Raw genomic sequence first — 16,597 nt, forward strand, 5'->3', positions numbered from 1 at the left:
CTCATCCAGAGAATGAGTTGATTCAACTGAAGCGAGAGGCTAAGTTGAAGGGAGTTGCCAAGGCCAAGCAGTATGCTCAGGAGCCTATGAATCCTGAAGATGAAGTCGAGGCTGAGGCTGAGGCTGAGCAGTTGACCCCATTGAAGAGGAAGAAGAAACTCCCGGCCACGCTTAGGCCTGTTGAACATGCAAATCGCATTAGGGAGCCCATTTCACCTGTTCGGCCATCTTATCCCTTTTCTGGAAAAGGGAAGGCTGTCATGTCTGAGATAAACTCAATGTTAGGTGATGACGGACTTCTGACTTTCTGGGCGGGCAGTAACTCTGCATTTTACTTCTTTTTCAGCTTCTTGACTTTCATGCTTTGTATTTTTCTACTGGTTTTTTCTAACCAAGCTGTTTTTGTTCTGTGCAGACATGTCTCGGCAGATGCTTGATGCTCTAAGGAAGAGGATAGGCGGAAGCTCTAGTGCCTCGCGTCCGGCCAAGAAGCTTAAGGGCGAAGAGGGGTCCTCGGAGAAGAGACATTCTGGAGAGGTTATTGACCTTTTCAAGGAGTTGACTACTGCAAATCCTTCTACTCCCAAATCTGCCAAGTCTAAGGAGTCTGGACCACCAACAATTGGGTCTAAACTGGTTAGGAGGATCCCTGAGCGGGTGCAGGCACCAACTCCACCCGTGCCCGTGTTGCCAGAAGCCAAGAAGGGCAAGGAGATGTTGGCCCACTACATGAACCAGCTGGTTCCTGAGGTCAGTGAGCAACTGGCTGGTGCTGATAACGACTCATCTCTGGATGTGTTGGTGGGCGGAGTCTTGAAGGAGCTCACTAGGGTTAGTCTTTTTTGATACTTCCCTTTTAACTTTTCTCACTTAGCTCCATATGCTGACTTTTTTCTTTGTGCAGGCCGGTTTGAAGTTCGCTTACACTTATTCCTGGGCGAAATCCGCCACTTCTAAGAGTGCGGCTCTGTCCGACACCTTGAGGGCGGAGGCGGACTTGGCCAAGAAGGAAGCTAAGGAGGCCAGGGCGGAAACTAGAGCTGTCCGGCATGAGCTGGGTGAAGCCAACAAGAAGGTTTTTGCTACCGAGAAGAAGATCTTCGTGCTAACAAAGGACCTCGAGGCTGCTGATTGCTTTGAGGAGACCATCGAGATCTTGTCTGCTGAAGTTAACAGTCTTCAGGATGAGAAGAGTTCTCTGCGGCAAGTTCTTCTTCGGCTAAAGGAGGAGAGGGATGCCAAGGTGACTCAGGCAGACCAATTGAAGGAGAAGGTCAATGCTTTGGAGACTGCCGGCCTCGAGCTCTTCTTTGATTTCTAGAAGGCTAATCCCCAGGCCAATTTTGACTACTTGGCGACGGTAAGGACATGTACATTGAGTACTGCGCGACCCAAGTTGCCTATGGTGGGAAAGAGGCAGCTGCTTCAACTTCCGGCCAAGCTTCTAACCAGGCTGCTGATGCTTCTCCTGCTCGAACAACAGATCCTCCTGCTCCAGTTGGCTCAGAAGAACCGAACCAACAACCTTGGACTCCAGTTGTTTAAGAGATGGTGACCGACGCCTTTAAGGCCTCAAGGCCTTTAAGACATCGTGACCGACCAAGCAGTCTTAAAACTTGGAATTATTTTTCATTTTTTGAACAACGGGCTGACCGGGCAGCTTTTAATCCCGGTAATATATGCTTTTGTCATCCTTAATGAATTTCATTCTCTGTTTATAATTGTCGTGCAATTGTGATTGTTTTATGTTTACCAAATGTTTTGTACAGGTATAGGTGCCCCCAAAGTGACCGAGCAGACGTATGACTCTTGGTCACTTGTCTTCCGCAAATATATTGCTTTTTTGTTCGGTGTTTTGGGTTTGACTAAACCTTTTGTACGCACTATAGGTAAATTATAATTTTTTCGACTCAATAGAATTGGAAATACTATCTTTATTCTTTTATTAATCGAAAATGTTTTTGTTATCGTAGTAACTTACATCAGAGCTAGTGATCTAATCTGATCTCTTAGCTTAACATGACATAAAACAAATAAGAAATAGTACTTTAATGTGGTCTACCCGCACTGAGTACTTTGAAGTGGTCTAACAAACTTGAGTACTTTGAAGTGGTCTACCCGACCTGAGTACTCTATTGGTAGTGTTTCCTTAAATGTTCTCCATTCCAGTACCGTGGTACTAGAATGAGTTGCATCTTTTCGTCATACTTACCTAGTTTGTATGCTCCAGAGTCGAGAACTTTGACCACCTGGTATGGTCCTTCCAGTTGGGTCCTAGTACACCTGACGTGCTATCTTTTGTGTTTAGGAATACCCTTCTTAGGACCATATCTCCTACGAAGAATTTCTGAGCTTTCACTTGTTTGTTGAAAGACCGAGCTAGTTTTTGTTGATGAACTACCAACTTTAAGTTTGCAGTTGCTCGTTTTTCTTCGATTTCATCAAGTGATTCTGTAAGAAGTATGTGATTGGTACCTTTATCGTACGTCAACCTTCTGTGTGACGGTAGCTGGAGTTCGACGGGCAGCATAGCTTCATTACCGTACGCCATTGCAAATGGTGTCTGAGCGGTTGTTGTTGTTTCCGTTGTACGGTATGACCATAGAACTTCGAGGAGTTCTTCTGGCCAATTTCCTTTGGCATCTTCAAGTTTCTTCTTTAGTGTATCCTTCAAGGTCTTGTTGAGTGCTTCAACTTGACCGTTTGCTTGGGGATGTGCCGCTGCGGAGAAGCTTTTGATGATACAATGGTTCGCTCAGAAATCAGTGAAAGATTGACTGTCGAACTGTTTGCCGTTGGCCGAAACTATTTTGTACGGCAGTCCAAACCGGCATATGATGTTCTTCACTATAAAGTCTTGAACCTTCTTTGATGTGATTGTTGCGAGTTGTTCGGCTTCAGTCCACTTAATAAAGTAGTCGACTGCTACCACTACGTACTACACTCCGCCTTTACCTTTAGGTAACTGTCCGATTAGGTCAATTCCCCAAATGGCAAAGGGCTACGAAATTTGCATTTGTGTCAGCTCGTTGGGTGGAGCTCTTGGTATCTTTGAAAATCTCTGACATTTGTCGCACTTCTTGACATAAGCTTTCGAATCTTCAATCATCGTCGGCCAGAAGTAGCCTTGCCTTAGAATTTTCTTGGATAAGCTCTGTCCGGCTGCATGATTTCCACAGAATCTGTCGTGAACTTCATATAGAAGCCGTGCAGCTTCATTTGGTGTGACGCATAAGAGTAATGACATTGAGAATCCTCTTCTGTACATGATCCCTTCTACGATGATGTACCGTGCTGCCTTTCTTCTCATTTTATGAGCTTCATTTCGGTTATCTGGGAGTTCCCCATAGTTGAGATAGCCTGCTATTGGCGTTATCCAGTTCGGAGATGTGTCGATCATTTCAATTTCTTCCATGCCGGTGATGCTAGGCTCTTCATGAAATTGGATCAAGACCAGGTTTGCCTTGTCACTTATATTGCTGCTCGCCAATCGGGCTAACGCATCTGCTGTTGAATTTTCTTCTCTTGGAATTGGTGTGAGGCTGTAGCTTTTGAATTGTGCGAGCAGATCATGTATTTTGCTCAGATATGCTATCACTTTTTCTCCCCGAGCCTCGTATTCGCCAGATACACAATTTACCATTAGCTGTGAATCACTGCATATCTCAATGCGCTCGGCCTTCATCTCCTTCGCTAGTTTTGGTCAAGCGATTAGGGCTTCGTATTCGACCTTGTTGTTAGAGGCTTTGAATCCGAATTTGACTGCTGCATGCAGGTGTTGCCCCCAGGTGTGACAAGGGCAATTCCTGCACCGGATAATTGATTTGTTGCCGACCCATCCACATGTAGCTTCCAGGTCGGTTTGTTTTCAGTATTACTCAGTTGTGGTATTGCCTCAAGATCGCTTTCTGGTATGCTGTCAATTTTGCCTATGCATTCCACCACAAAGTCGGCCAAGGCTTGGCCTTTGATAGCTGTTCGGGGTTTGAAGTTGATTTCGTACTGCCCCAATTCTACCGCCGACTTGAGTAACCGTCCAGAGGCATCTGGCTTTTGTAGTATTTGTCGTAGTGGGTTGTCAGTGTACACCCGAACAGGATGAACCTGAAAGTAAGGTATCAACTTTCTTGTTGCTAGAATGAGGCAGTAGGGGAGCTTTTCTATCAACAGATATCGGCCTTCGGCCTCGATGAGTCTTTTACCGATGTAATAGACTTGATGCTACACGCCGTCTTCTTCTCTGATTAGTACAGCACTCACGGCATGCTCTGTTACTGCTAGGTATATCCCCAGTTCCTCACCGTAAAAAGGTTTAGAAAGGACGGGAGGTTTTGCGAGCTGTGCCTTTAGATCTTGAAAAGCTCTTTCACATTCTTCTGTCCATTCGAACTTTTTGTTTCCTCCCAGGATGTTGAAGAATGGGACACATTTATCCGTTGATTTTGACACGAATCTGCTAAGTCCGACGATTCGACTAGTTAGGCTTTGCACCTCTTTTGTTTTTGTTGGTGAGTTCATATCCAGGAGGGCTTGGATTTCTTCTGGATTGGCTTCAATTCCTTGAGCATTGACGATGAAGCCTAGAAACTTTCCCGAGCTGACTCCAAAGGAGCATTTTAGGGGATTTAGTTTCATGTTATATTTCTTGAGGACAATGAAACATTCATCCAGGTCGTCTACGTGCACCGCAGCCTTTCTGGATTGACGAACATATCATCCACGTACACTTCCATATTTCTACCAATCTGGTCTTTAAACATCTTGTTGACCAATGTTTGGTATGTAGCTCCGACGTACACTTTCTGGAAGCTTGTATGTTCTTGGTCTGGTGTATGCATCTTGATTTGATTGTAGCCCGAACAACCATCCATGAAGCTTAATATTTCGTGCCCGGCTGTCGCATCAACGAGCTGGTCGATTCTTGAAAGTGGGAAACAGTCTTTAGGGCATGCTTTATTGAGGTCTGTGAAGTCAATACAGACTCGCCATTTCTTATTCGGCTTAGGCACGAGTACGGGGTTCGCGACCCAAGCCAGGTAAAAGGCTTCAATGATGAAGTTGTTGTTGCCCAGCTTTTCAACTTCATCTTTCAGGGCTACTGCTCGTTCTTTATCTAGCAATCTTCGTTTTTGCTAAACTGGCCGGATGTTAGGATCGATATTCAGGACATGCAAAATAATAGAAGGATCGATCCAGACCATATCCGCATGTGACCAGGCAAAAACATCCAAATTTGCTCTTAGAAATTCTATCAATTTCGATTTTACTTTGAGCAACAAACACTTTCTAATTTTTAGCTTTCTGGCCGGGATAGCTTGATCGATCTCAATCTCTTCTAATTCTTCCACAGGTCCAACATTGCTGCTTGGGTCCCCAAGTCGAAGATCCACATCTTCAATCTCGCCTTGGGAAGTTTCCTACTTGGGAATATTTATTCCCTTGTCTGGGCGTTGGCTGGAGGATATTTCCTTCTTAGCCTTGGCCACTGCAAGGTTGTAACATTCCCGAGCAGATTGCTGATTCCTTTAAGACACCCTACCCCGTTTTTGGTTGGGAACTTCAGGCACGAGTGAAATATTAATGTGACAGCTTTTAAGTCATACAAGACTGGTCGGCCTAGCATTATGTTAAAGGCTGAAGGATCATCCAATATCAGGAATTGTGCCATGATAGTTATGCTCATCGGAGCTTGTCGAACTGTGAGGGGTAGCCGGATTTGTCCTAGAGGTGCAACTCCTTGACTGGAGAAACCATAGACAGGCTGAAGGCATGGAGTTAAATCCTTGAGCTGGAGCCCCATCTTCTCGTAAGCAGTATTAAACAAAATGTTTGAAGAAGCCCCATTATCGATCATGGTTATGGCAACCATTTTGTTTGCTATATGGACTTCCACGACCAGCGGGTCGTTGTGCGAAAATCCTATCTGGACAGCATCTTCCTCGTTGAACGTTATGCTTGGCTCTCCTGTGCGTGGAACTTTGGGCTTCTTCTTTCCACAGGCAGGACGACTTCTTCATGCTCGTGCCGAGCTGTTCGCGCATATCTTTCTCGAGCTTTGCCCGTGTCTCCGGCGATGTGCGGGCCTCCAATAATGACTTGCAAGTGTCCATCTATTGGCGGAGGCATCAGATCCTGGTTATTCTGACCTTGGTTGGCCTTGACGTACTTCTGTAAGTGCGGGTTATTTTTCTTAATCAGAAGTTCTATTTCCCGCTTCAAGTTGTAACATTCGTTGGTGTCGTGGCCGTAGTCTCCATGGAACCGACAAAACTTTGTCATGTCCCTTTTGCTGGTATCTTTTTTCATGGGCCCGGGCGTCTTGTACGGAATTAACGACTGAGTTGCTATGTACACACTTTCTATATCTTCAGTTAAGATAGTGAATGCAGTGTGTTTGGCGTGATCACGGGGAGTTTGTCTGGGCTTTTCGGTGAACTTTCCCTTCATCCTGTTTCCTTGTTTGTGGTTACTGCCTGAACGCTTGCCACTTGAGTTGCTGGAATAATGGGGAAGTTGGGCCGACGTTCCAGTGGAAGGAACCTTCGTTTTGCTCGGCTTTTGCTCACCTTCTGCTCGCTGAATGGCTTCCTCGAGCTTGATGAAACCTTTGGCTCGGTCAAGGAAATCAATCATTGAGTCGACCGGTCTGTTTTTCCTTATATCCTTCCACAGTTCGCCAAGGACTTCAATGCCCCCCAATATCGCGGATAACTTTCCATCCTTGGTTACCCGTGACACCTTGGTCACTTCTGTCATGAATCTGTTGATGTATGCCCGGAGTGGCTCGCCTGGTCACTGTTTTACTTCGACCACATCTCCCAGATGCAATGGGAGTTGGCGTGAGGAAGAGCATTGTGCATGGAATTCCGAAGAGAAGGTTTTCCATAAACTAAACTTTCCAGGAGCAAACTTGAAATACCATTGTTGTGCGGCTTCCGACAGAGTGGCAGGGAAGATTCTACAACATACGTGTCCTCGCACCCCTTGTAAATCCATTTGCATCTCAAAATACTTGCGATGGGAGAGAGGATCTTCTCTCCAAGTGTACATCTTCCACGTTGGCATCTTCAACTTGTGTGGTAGTGGCAGGAGATTGATCTCTGGTGAGAAGGGAGTTCCACGTGCACGATCTAACTTAAGATCATTGTTATGCTGCCCGACCATTCCATGAAACATATTCTTCAGTTCGTCGAGTTGGGCTGACTTGATTGGCATTTTGGTCGGGTTGGATTATGTCAGCGTCCTTCTGAGCGGGGATTTGAGTATGGGCTCCGGGCTGCACGTTCGTTGTAGTATTCTGCTCGTCTATTCCCCTTCTTCTGTTTAGATCATCCCTTAGGTCATGGGTTGTTCTTAGCCTTTCCAACACAGAAGAAATTGGCTGTCTTAGCGATTGGTTCGCTTGGTTGACAGGTGGAATGGCTCCATTATTCTCCGTGGATCCATCGAGCATGGCCCCTCCAGATGAATTCCCCAACAAGGTCTGTTTGCCTACCTCTTGGCCCACGAGTGGAACTCGTGACCGGGTATTGGACGGCTGATCGTTGGTTGTCTGGGAGGCATTCAGCGTCGGGTCATCCTCTGTTTCCTCTAAGGGAACGACACTCGACGTTTGCTGGCCTACAGTCTGATAGGCTCTTCGTATCAGCACAGTAGCTCGCCGACTACGATCTTCGATTTCTGCATGGTGAGCCCTTAATGCCTCCATCTCTTTGTCCCTCCACTCGGCGAATATATGCCTCTGTTCGTCAAACATGAGGTTTACTGCGGCATGTAATTCCTCCTGATCATGATGCAGGGTATTGCTGTGACCCTGCATGAGTCCGAGCGCAGCGCAGAGGTTTTGCAATTCGGTTGCGTCTCCGATGGTCGTCTGGGCGCTGATGCCTGGTGGAATAGTCGTGTTATGAATGCCCTGGCTGTGTACGGAACTGTTATTCCCAGTCTCTTGCACACCAGGCGCAGTTTCAGTAACAGGAGTTGTCCCCTATTCACCACGCTTCCCGTCTGTCCAAGATTGACACCGGGTGGAACCCTTGAACTCCCTGGATCCTACAATGTCAGATCAAACGTCTATGAGCTTGGTGGGTCAGACAAGACACTACGAGTTTGTACCATCGTGTCGAATATTGAAAAGAGCGATCTCTGATTCTGCTCTCAATGAAAGCACCAAAATGTTAACTTCGCTTTTAGCAACCGACAATGAGTCTTTTTGATAAGCGATAAACGATATGTCGTAATGAGAATATGTAATAAAGCAATAAGAAAACACTGGAATTTTATAGAGGTTCCGCCCCCAGCAGTTCGGTAATAGCCTAATCCTCGATATTTGTATTGACTTAAGAACAAGGAATAAGTTTCCTTTTCTTATAGCTCTTACAATAGCATCTCGGAATATATAATTCTTAGATAGCCTTAGCTTACAGCGTTTCAGCTTATAATTTTTCCGTCCTTTGCCCAGTGAACATTCCTCACTATTTATAGGGTTGGAAACTTGAGGAGGAAGAGTTTCCTCTCCCGTTACAATGCGCATAAACAGAAAGATCGTGTGATCAATGCTGAATGCAAGGATCGAGGGATTGAGGCTGAATACACTCATAATGGGATCGTGTGTATGCCACATCCACGTAAGTTGATCCGTGAGTTGTAGGAATTTAGCTGGTTGCTCATGATGCGTTAAGCTAAATTCGCTAAGTTTTGATCATTCTGCACTGCTCGTTAAGTATTCCATTCTGGATATGCCAGCGAGGCATCCTACTCGGCATATTGCTCTGAACAGATACTCCAAGTAGAGTCCACGTGTCACCATTCTCGTGATGCCACGTTAGAGTGCCAAATTTGGGATAACAGACACTTCCTTAGTGGAAGTGGAAGGATATCACCATCGACTTTGTCGTTGGATTACCTACAAGCATAGGTTTATTTGATTCAATTTGTGTTCTAGTAGATCAATTCACAAAATGTGCACATTTTCTACTAGTAAAAACAACCTTTACAGTGGATCAGTATGCATATTTGTATGTCATAGAGATAGTAAGATTACATGGTGTTCCAAAGTCTATAATTTTGGATAGGGATCTGAAGTTTACCTCTAAATTCTTGAAGAGTCTTTAGCGGGCTATGGGTACCAAACTTAAATTCAATACAGCTTTCCATCCTCAGTCTGATGGACAGGTTGAAAGGACAATTCAAATACTAGAAGACATGTTACGAGCCTGTGTTATGGATTTCGAGGGCTCCTGGAGTAAGTATCTACCACTGATAGAGTTCTCTTACAATAACAGTTATCAGAGTACAATAGGGATGGCTCCTTATGAATTTTTATATGGCAGAAAATGTAGATCTCCAATTCACTGGGATTAAACAGGAGAGAACAAATATCTGAGTCCATAATCAGTGCAACGGACTAATGAAGCAATAGAAAAGATTAAGGCCAGAATGTTTGCCTCCCTCAGTAGGCAAAAGAGTTACGCAGATCCGAAACGCAAAAATGTAGAGTTTCAAGTAGGTGTTCATGTGCAACAGATTAAATGTTTTGAGAAAAGAGGCAAATTATGCCCTAGGTTTATAGGACCTTTCGAGATTCTTGAGAAGGTTGGACAAGTGGCATACCGTTTAGCTTTGCCGTTAACTCTTTCAGCAGTTCACAACGTATTTCATTTTTCAATGTTACGGAAGTACGTTTCAATTTCTTCTCATGTACTAAGTTATGACAATCCTGAGCTGCAATCAGACTTATCTTACGAAGAATAGTCAGTCCAGATCCTAGACAAAAAAGATAAGGTTCTACGGAACAAGACCATAGCTTTGGTCAAGGTACTTTGGAGAAACAGCAAGGTGGAGGAAGCCACCTGGGAGTTAGAATTCAACATGAGGGCTCAGTATCAAAAGTTGTTCAAGTTAGATTTCGAGGACAAAATCTTTTTAAGGGGCGGGGGGAAATTGTAAAGACCACTTAACTTTAATTTGGAAACATAGCAGATAAATAGGGTTTAATTATGGAACTTGCATATTAGTTATGAATTATCAGTTTATGGGGATTTATTTGAATTCAGAATGCATTTTATATGTTATATATGGAATTTCACAATTTTGTATGTTTTATGCCCGACAACATTAGAACGCGGTGTTTGGCTATTAAAATCACATCTTAGTATTTGTTTAGTATAGCAAAGCAATATAGTTAGGCATTGGGAATGTCAGGTGTTGCCCCTGATTTTGCCCAGTATACGTGAACCAATCAGATAAGGACACGTGGATCAAGCAATTCACAAATATTTGCTAAGTCTCTATGCCATAAGGTAGCGTCCAGAACGTAGCCCCCGGAGAAGGCACATGGAACTACATATGCTCCCGGAGACTCGAATAGCGCTAAGGCATCTCCGCGAGGTGTCAGGCTTCTCCTGACCAATCAAGTCGCATTAAATGCCGCATGGGAGGAAGCGTGTTGGGACTGGTACACGCAATAAAGTCTGACGCCACAACCTCCAACCAGCAGCGGCACAGTAATGATCATTTAAGTCTAGCGACGGCTACACTGTGAAGAGTCACGTCAATCAAAAGGCAATAAGGACATTCCACATAAAAACCCTACAGCACCTAGGGATTTGACCATGCATTACCCATGGTATATTCATTGGGAATACCCAACTTTATGGATACTTACAAATACACTTGTAAGGACAATTCTAGGGATCACCACACCAAAAACACTATAAATACCCCCTCAAAGCTCATTAAATGGGATCGAGAATCTTGGGCTGCATATGAGCAAGTAGAGTAAATACTCATCAAGAACATTCTCTGTATTTATAGGGTGAAAACTCTCCCAAATATATTCTCTGCATTAAAGACATCCATAAATAACAAAGACTCGTGGACTAAGGCTCATTAACGCCCCAACCACGTACAAATTCTTCTCTCACTTTCTTACAGCTCAGTAATTTTATAATATTTTATTAGTTGCCGAAAACCTCGGTCAAAATTTTGGTGCTTTCATTGAGAGCTAAAGAAAGCCACTGTAAACGAACACTTGACTTCACAAACATGGTAGAGACTAGAAGTACTCGTCAGCCTCGCCCTCTTGAAGACGTTCAAGACCCGAATGAGGAAGATGTAGCCTCAAGAGCAGCAGAGGGGTCCGAGGAAGAGGAAGGAATCCCCGATGATGACTACGAGGGAAACCTCGATGAGTATGCCTACGACGAAGGTAGTTACTCGGAACTGGTGCTTCTCAAACAAAAAGCTATCGATCACGAAGCCGAGATCGAAGCTCAGAAAGCGCAAAACCAGAAAATGCAAGAAGTGATGCTGTCCATGCAAAAAGCCATGGAGGCAGCTGGCATTCACGTGCACCCCAAGGCAATGACCGCTGGACTTGGCAAGGAGCCAGCGACGTCTTCGCCTAGTTCCCAATAGCAAAAATCTAGGGAGCCTAGCCCTATAAGGTACCCTGCTGAATGGAACCAAACAAAGAACCCTACCTCTACCCCAGGGCGAAAGAAAAAGGCGTAGGATCCGCAAAAAGTCCGCTCAGATTTCCCTAAAGGGAAAGGTCCGCAGAGGGGCAAGCCCCAAAAAGGGAGCTTTGGCCCTCAGGATCGAGAGGACCGAAAAAGTGTTTCCGTGCACCAAGAACCCCAGGGTAGAGGGAGAAGAGGACAAAGGTGTCCTCCCGTTGATCTGAGAAATCAAATCAATGGGAATCAAGGTGATCTCCGAGATCACCTTGACTAAAAAAGATACGGACTCGCGGCCTCCACTGGTACGTTAAATGAAGGAATCATGGCGGAACTCGCCATACTTCGAAAAGACATTGCTCGAGTCTCCCGGAGACAGAAAGGAGATGACTCCGACTCAGAAAACGAGGATCGGGAGCCATGTGCTATGCACATCTTAGAGGCGGAGCTCCCTAAGAACTCTGATCCTAGCGACCACTTGTCACGGTTCAACCGTGTCATGACAGTCATGAGGGTCAGAGATGACGCCAAATGTCTGTGCTTCCCACTTACCCTAAGTGGGTCCGCAGAGGAATGGTTCAAAAAACTGGAACCGGGATCCGTGGGCTGTTGGAACAAACTACAGACCAACTTCCGGAGACAGTTTCTCGCCGCAAGAAAGGTCAATCTGGAGGTCAGCGCCTTGACTAATATTAAGCAACTGCCCACCGAGACCTTGAAGAATTATATAAAGAGGTTCCGAGAGGAAGCCTCGAAAACCAAGAAAGTTGACGACGGACAAAAGCTTGCACTTCTCCAAGCAGGCATCCGCACTGGGACTCCTTTCTGGAATGAACTGCAGCAAGAAGGAGCTGTTAGCCTTCAGGACTTCCAGATGAGAGTCCAAAAATATATCAACCTCGAAGAAGCCCAAACCGTGGCTTACGGAGGATACTATCCCACCGGGATAGCAGGGTACATGCCCGGAGTATCGCTCTCGTGTACTACCCCGACCGCAACTCCACAAGCAAGTGGCATACAAGCTCCTTCGCACTCTGCTCCGGCTGCTAGCCTGGCAGGCCCTTCCCAGGGCTCGAGGAGTAAAAGGTCCTCCAAGGGTAGCACCCGGACGGGGGAGAAACGCCAGAAAAGGGGGTACACCCCCCAGTATACTCAATACACGGAGCTGTCGGACTCCCAAGAGCGTGTGTACTTTGCTACTAGGAAAAATACACACTACCGGAGACCACAACCGTTGTACAAGGATAGCTCCCGGAGAGATCCAAGCAAGAGATGCGAGTACCACAACGACATCGGTCATAGCACCAATGAATGTAAGAATCTCAAGGACGAGATTGAAAACCTAATCCGATTAGGCCACCTCTACGAGTGGATCAAAAATAGGTTGCCCCACCTCAATCCGGGCCAGGCGACTGTGGGTATGCCTCAGGGAACACCGGGGGGTATAGCAGGGGCATTGGCTCCAACTGCTCCCCCGGGCGACGCCCAGCACATCCCCGGTCTGCCGCCCCGGCCTAATGGGAGGGTAGCCATGATCTCCGAAGAACCCCATATCGGAGGAACTACTCGCAAAGAGCTTAAGCGATACGCAGGGGCCGCGAAACACAGTGAGGTTTGGGAAGTTACTCAACTCCCAGCTCAAAGGCCCCGGTTGATGGACCAACCCATCACGTTCACGGAAGAAGACGCCAAGACAGTGCGCTTCCCTCATCATGACCCATTGGTCATAGAGACCCCCATCGCGAATAAAGTGGTGGCCAGAGTCTTAATTGACAATGGAAGTTTCGTGAACCTACTCTTCAAGGAAGCCTTCACCGCGATAGGCTTGACGGACTGAGACCTCTCACCTAGTGGGTCCCAGCTCACAGGGTTTAACGGGACGACACTTATCCCAATGGGAAAAGTAAGGCTCCCAGTCAGCTTGTGCCTGGACACCCCCCAGAGCACATTTAAATAGTGCACTTTTGTAGTTGTGGACTGTCCGACAGCCTAAAACGCGATCCTCGGCCGACCGGCCTTGGTAGACTTTGGCGCAGTTACATCGATTAGGCACCTGTGCCTGAAGTTCCCTACCCGGGAGGCCGGGATCGGATTGGTGAGGGGAAACCAGGGGGAAGCAAGACAATGTTACAATGTCGCAACCCACCTGCCCGTGCTAATGGTCCGGGAGTCAGTTGAGCCAGAAGTGGCTGAAGAGGATGAGTTAGACCCCTGTGTGGGGTCCGAAAGAATTGTGGAACCAATGGAGGATGTCGAGAACCTAGATCCGGAGGAAAAAGAAAAAATAATAAAAACACTGAAGGGTGCCATCGACATCTTTGCATGGCGCCAAGAAGACATGACTGGCATAAGCCCTCATGTCATCACCCACGTACTCAACGTCAATCTGGACATGCCCCCCGTCCAGCAAAAGCGACACCCGCTCGACTCGGTGAAAGCCGAAGCTCTGGAGAAAGAGGTGGATAAACTTTTGACTAACGGCATGATCCGCGACGTATACTATCCGGAGTGGCTGGCCAATCCGGTCCTGGTGCCCAAGCCGAACGGAACTTGCCGAGTTTGTATAGATTTCACCGATCTAAACAAAGCTTGTCCGAAGGACTGCTTCCCGCTGCCCAGGATCGATCAGATGGTAGATGCCACTTTTGGATTCAAACTGCTATCCTTCATGGACGCCTATGCTGGGTACAACCAAATAAAAATGCATACGGCAGACCAGGAGTGCACTAGCTTCAGGACCAATAAGGGGGTATACTGTTACTTAGTCATGCCCTTTGGACTGAAAAACGTCGGAGCTACCTATCAGAGAATGGTTAACCGGATGTTTAAAGGCCTCCTGGGGCGAAATATGGAGGTTTATGTAGACGACATGCTCGTCAAATCCAAAGCATGCAACAGCCATGCAAGCGACTTAGAAGAATGCTTCGAAGTGGTCCGGAGATACGACATGAAGCTCAACCCAAAAAAATGCACCTTTGGGGTCAAGTCAGGAGAGTTTCTGGGCTTCATCGTCAGTCAAACGGGGATTGAGGCAAATCCGGAAAAAATCCAGGCTCTCCTGAGCATGCCATCCCCCAAAAAGCATAAGGATTTGCAGAGCCTAACTGGAAAGGTAGCTGCCCTAAGCTGCTTCATCTCACGGTCCACGCACAAGTGCATACCCTTCTTTAACGTATTAAAGAAGTTCCAAAAGTTTGAATGGTCGGACGAGTGCGAGGAGGCATTCAAAAAGCTAAAAGAGCACATGGCCAAGCCCCCTATCTTATCAAAACCCGTTCTCGGAGAAGACCTATTTCTTTATTTGGCTGTGTCCAAACACGCGGTCAGCGCTGCCCTAGTCTGGGAAGAAGAGAAAACTCAACATCCCGTGTATTATGTCAGTAAGCGCATGATAGGGGCCGAAACAAGATACCCAGTCATTGAAAAGCTGGTTTTTCGCCTCCTAATGGCGTCAAGGAAATTGAGGCCATACTTCCAAGCACATCCGATCAAGATACTGACCAATCACCCGCTCCGGCAAGTCCTCCAAAAACCTGAAGCATTTGGAAGGCTCCTCAAGTGGGCAATGGAGCTAAGTCAATTCGACTTGCGCTACATGCCCCGAATTTCTATAAAAGGCCAAGCCTTGGCGGACTTCATTACTGAATGCAACGAAGCCGAGGCAACCGCGAATATGCCGGTACCGCCAATCCCCACATGGAGAGTATTTGTAGACGGAGCCTCCAATGAAAAGGGTTCCGGAGCTGGAGTGGCAATGATATCACCAACCAGACTGCGACTCTAGGCGGCCCTACGGTTTGACTTCGCAGCTTCAAACAATGAGGCCGAATATGAAGCCCTAATAGCAGGACTGAAATTAGCAAAAGCTGTAGGAGCCAAAAGAGTGGAAGTCTATAGTGATTCCCAACTTGTCGTAAACCAGGTATCTGGAGAATACCAAACACGCGGCGAGCGAATGGCCTCGTACGTAACAATAGTCTGGGAACTACTCCACGAATTCACGGACTACAAAATAGAAAGAATCCCCCGGGAAAAGAACGCTCACGCGGACTGTCTGGCTAAGTTAGCCTTAGATAGCGAAATCGAAGAACGAAGGGGTAGTGCAAGTGGAACGCTTGGCAGAGCCAAGCATCAAAATAAAAGTGACCACGATAACGGTTGGGCAAGAACCCAACTGGATGGTCCCCATCATAAAATACATAACAAAAGGCAAGTTGCCCCAAGAAAGGGCACTGTCTCGGAAGATTCAGTATCAGGCTCATCGTTATGTAATGATGGATCAAATTCTCTACCGAAGAGGACTCAGCATGCCTTATTTAAGGTGTGTATCGGACCCTGAAGCTAGACAAATCATGCTAGAGGTCCACGAAGGGTTCTGTGGAGATCATACGGGAGGACCCAGTCTCTCAAAGAAAATATTGAGACAAGGGTACTTCTAGCCAACAATGGAAAAAGATTGCATAGACTACGTCCAAAAGTGTGACTCGTGTTAAAGGTTCGCGAACATACCGAGAGCTCCTCCAAATGAAATCACCCTGATGACTAGTCCCTGGCCCTTCGCGGTATGGGGAATAGATCTCATTGGGTCCCTACCAACAGGAAAAGGAGGAGTAAAGTATGCAATAGTAGCAGTAGACTACTTCACCAAATGGACAGAGGCTGAGCCCATGAAGACCATAACTGCTAAAAAAGCACTGGACTTTGTTATCAAAAACATAGTGTGTCGATATGGCTTGCCTCACAAAATAGTCTCTGACAATGGAAAGAAATTCGATTGCGAGGAATTTACTGACTTCTGCAACCAACACGGAGTAGTGAAAAGCTTCTCCGCGGTGGCCAGACCTCAAACAAACGGTCAAGCGGAGGCAGTCAATAAAATCCTAAAGGTCACCTAGAAGAAAAAGTTGCTGGCCTGCAAAAACAAGTGGCCTGAAGAGTTGCCAAGAGTGTTATGGGCCTACCGGACGACCCCCAGAACCACGACCGGTCACTCGCCTTTTTAAATGGCATACGGTTGTGAAGCAATGGTCCCGGTAGAAACGTTATTCCCATCCCACAGGAGAACGACTTACGATCCAGCCACGAATCAAGCTTTGCTTCAAGAGGCCTTGGATCAAGTTGAAGAACTCCGGGATGAG

This window comes from Cannabis sativa, chromosome 7, assembly GCF_029168945.1.
Source record: "Cannabis sativa cultivar Pink pepper isolate KNU-18-1 chromosome 7, ASM2916894v1, whole genome shotgun sequence".
NCBI classification, from domain to species: Eukaryota; Viridiplantae; Streptophyta; class Magnoliopsida; order Rosales; family Cannabaceae; genus Cannabis; species Cannabis sativa.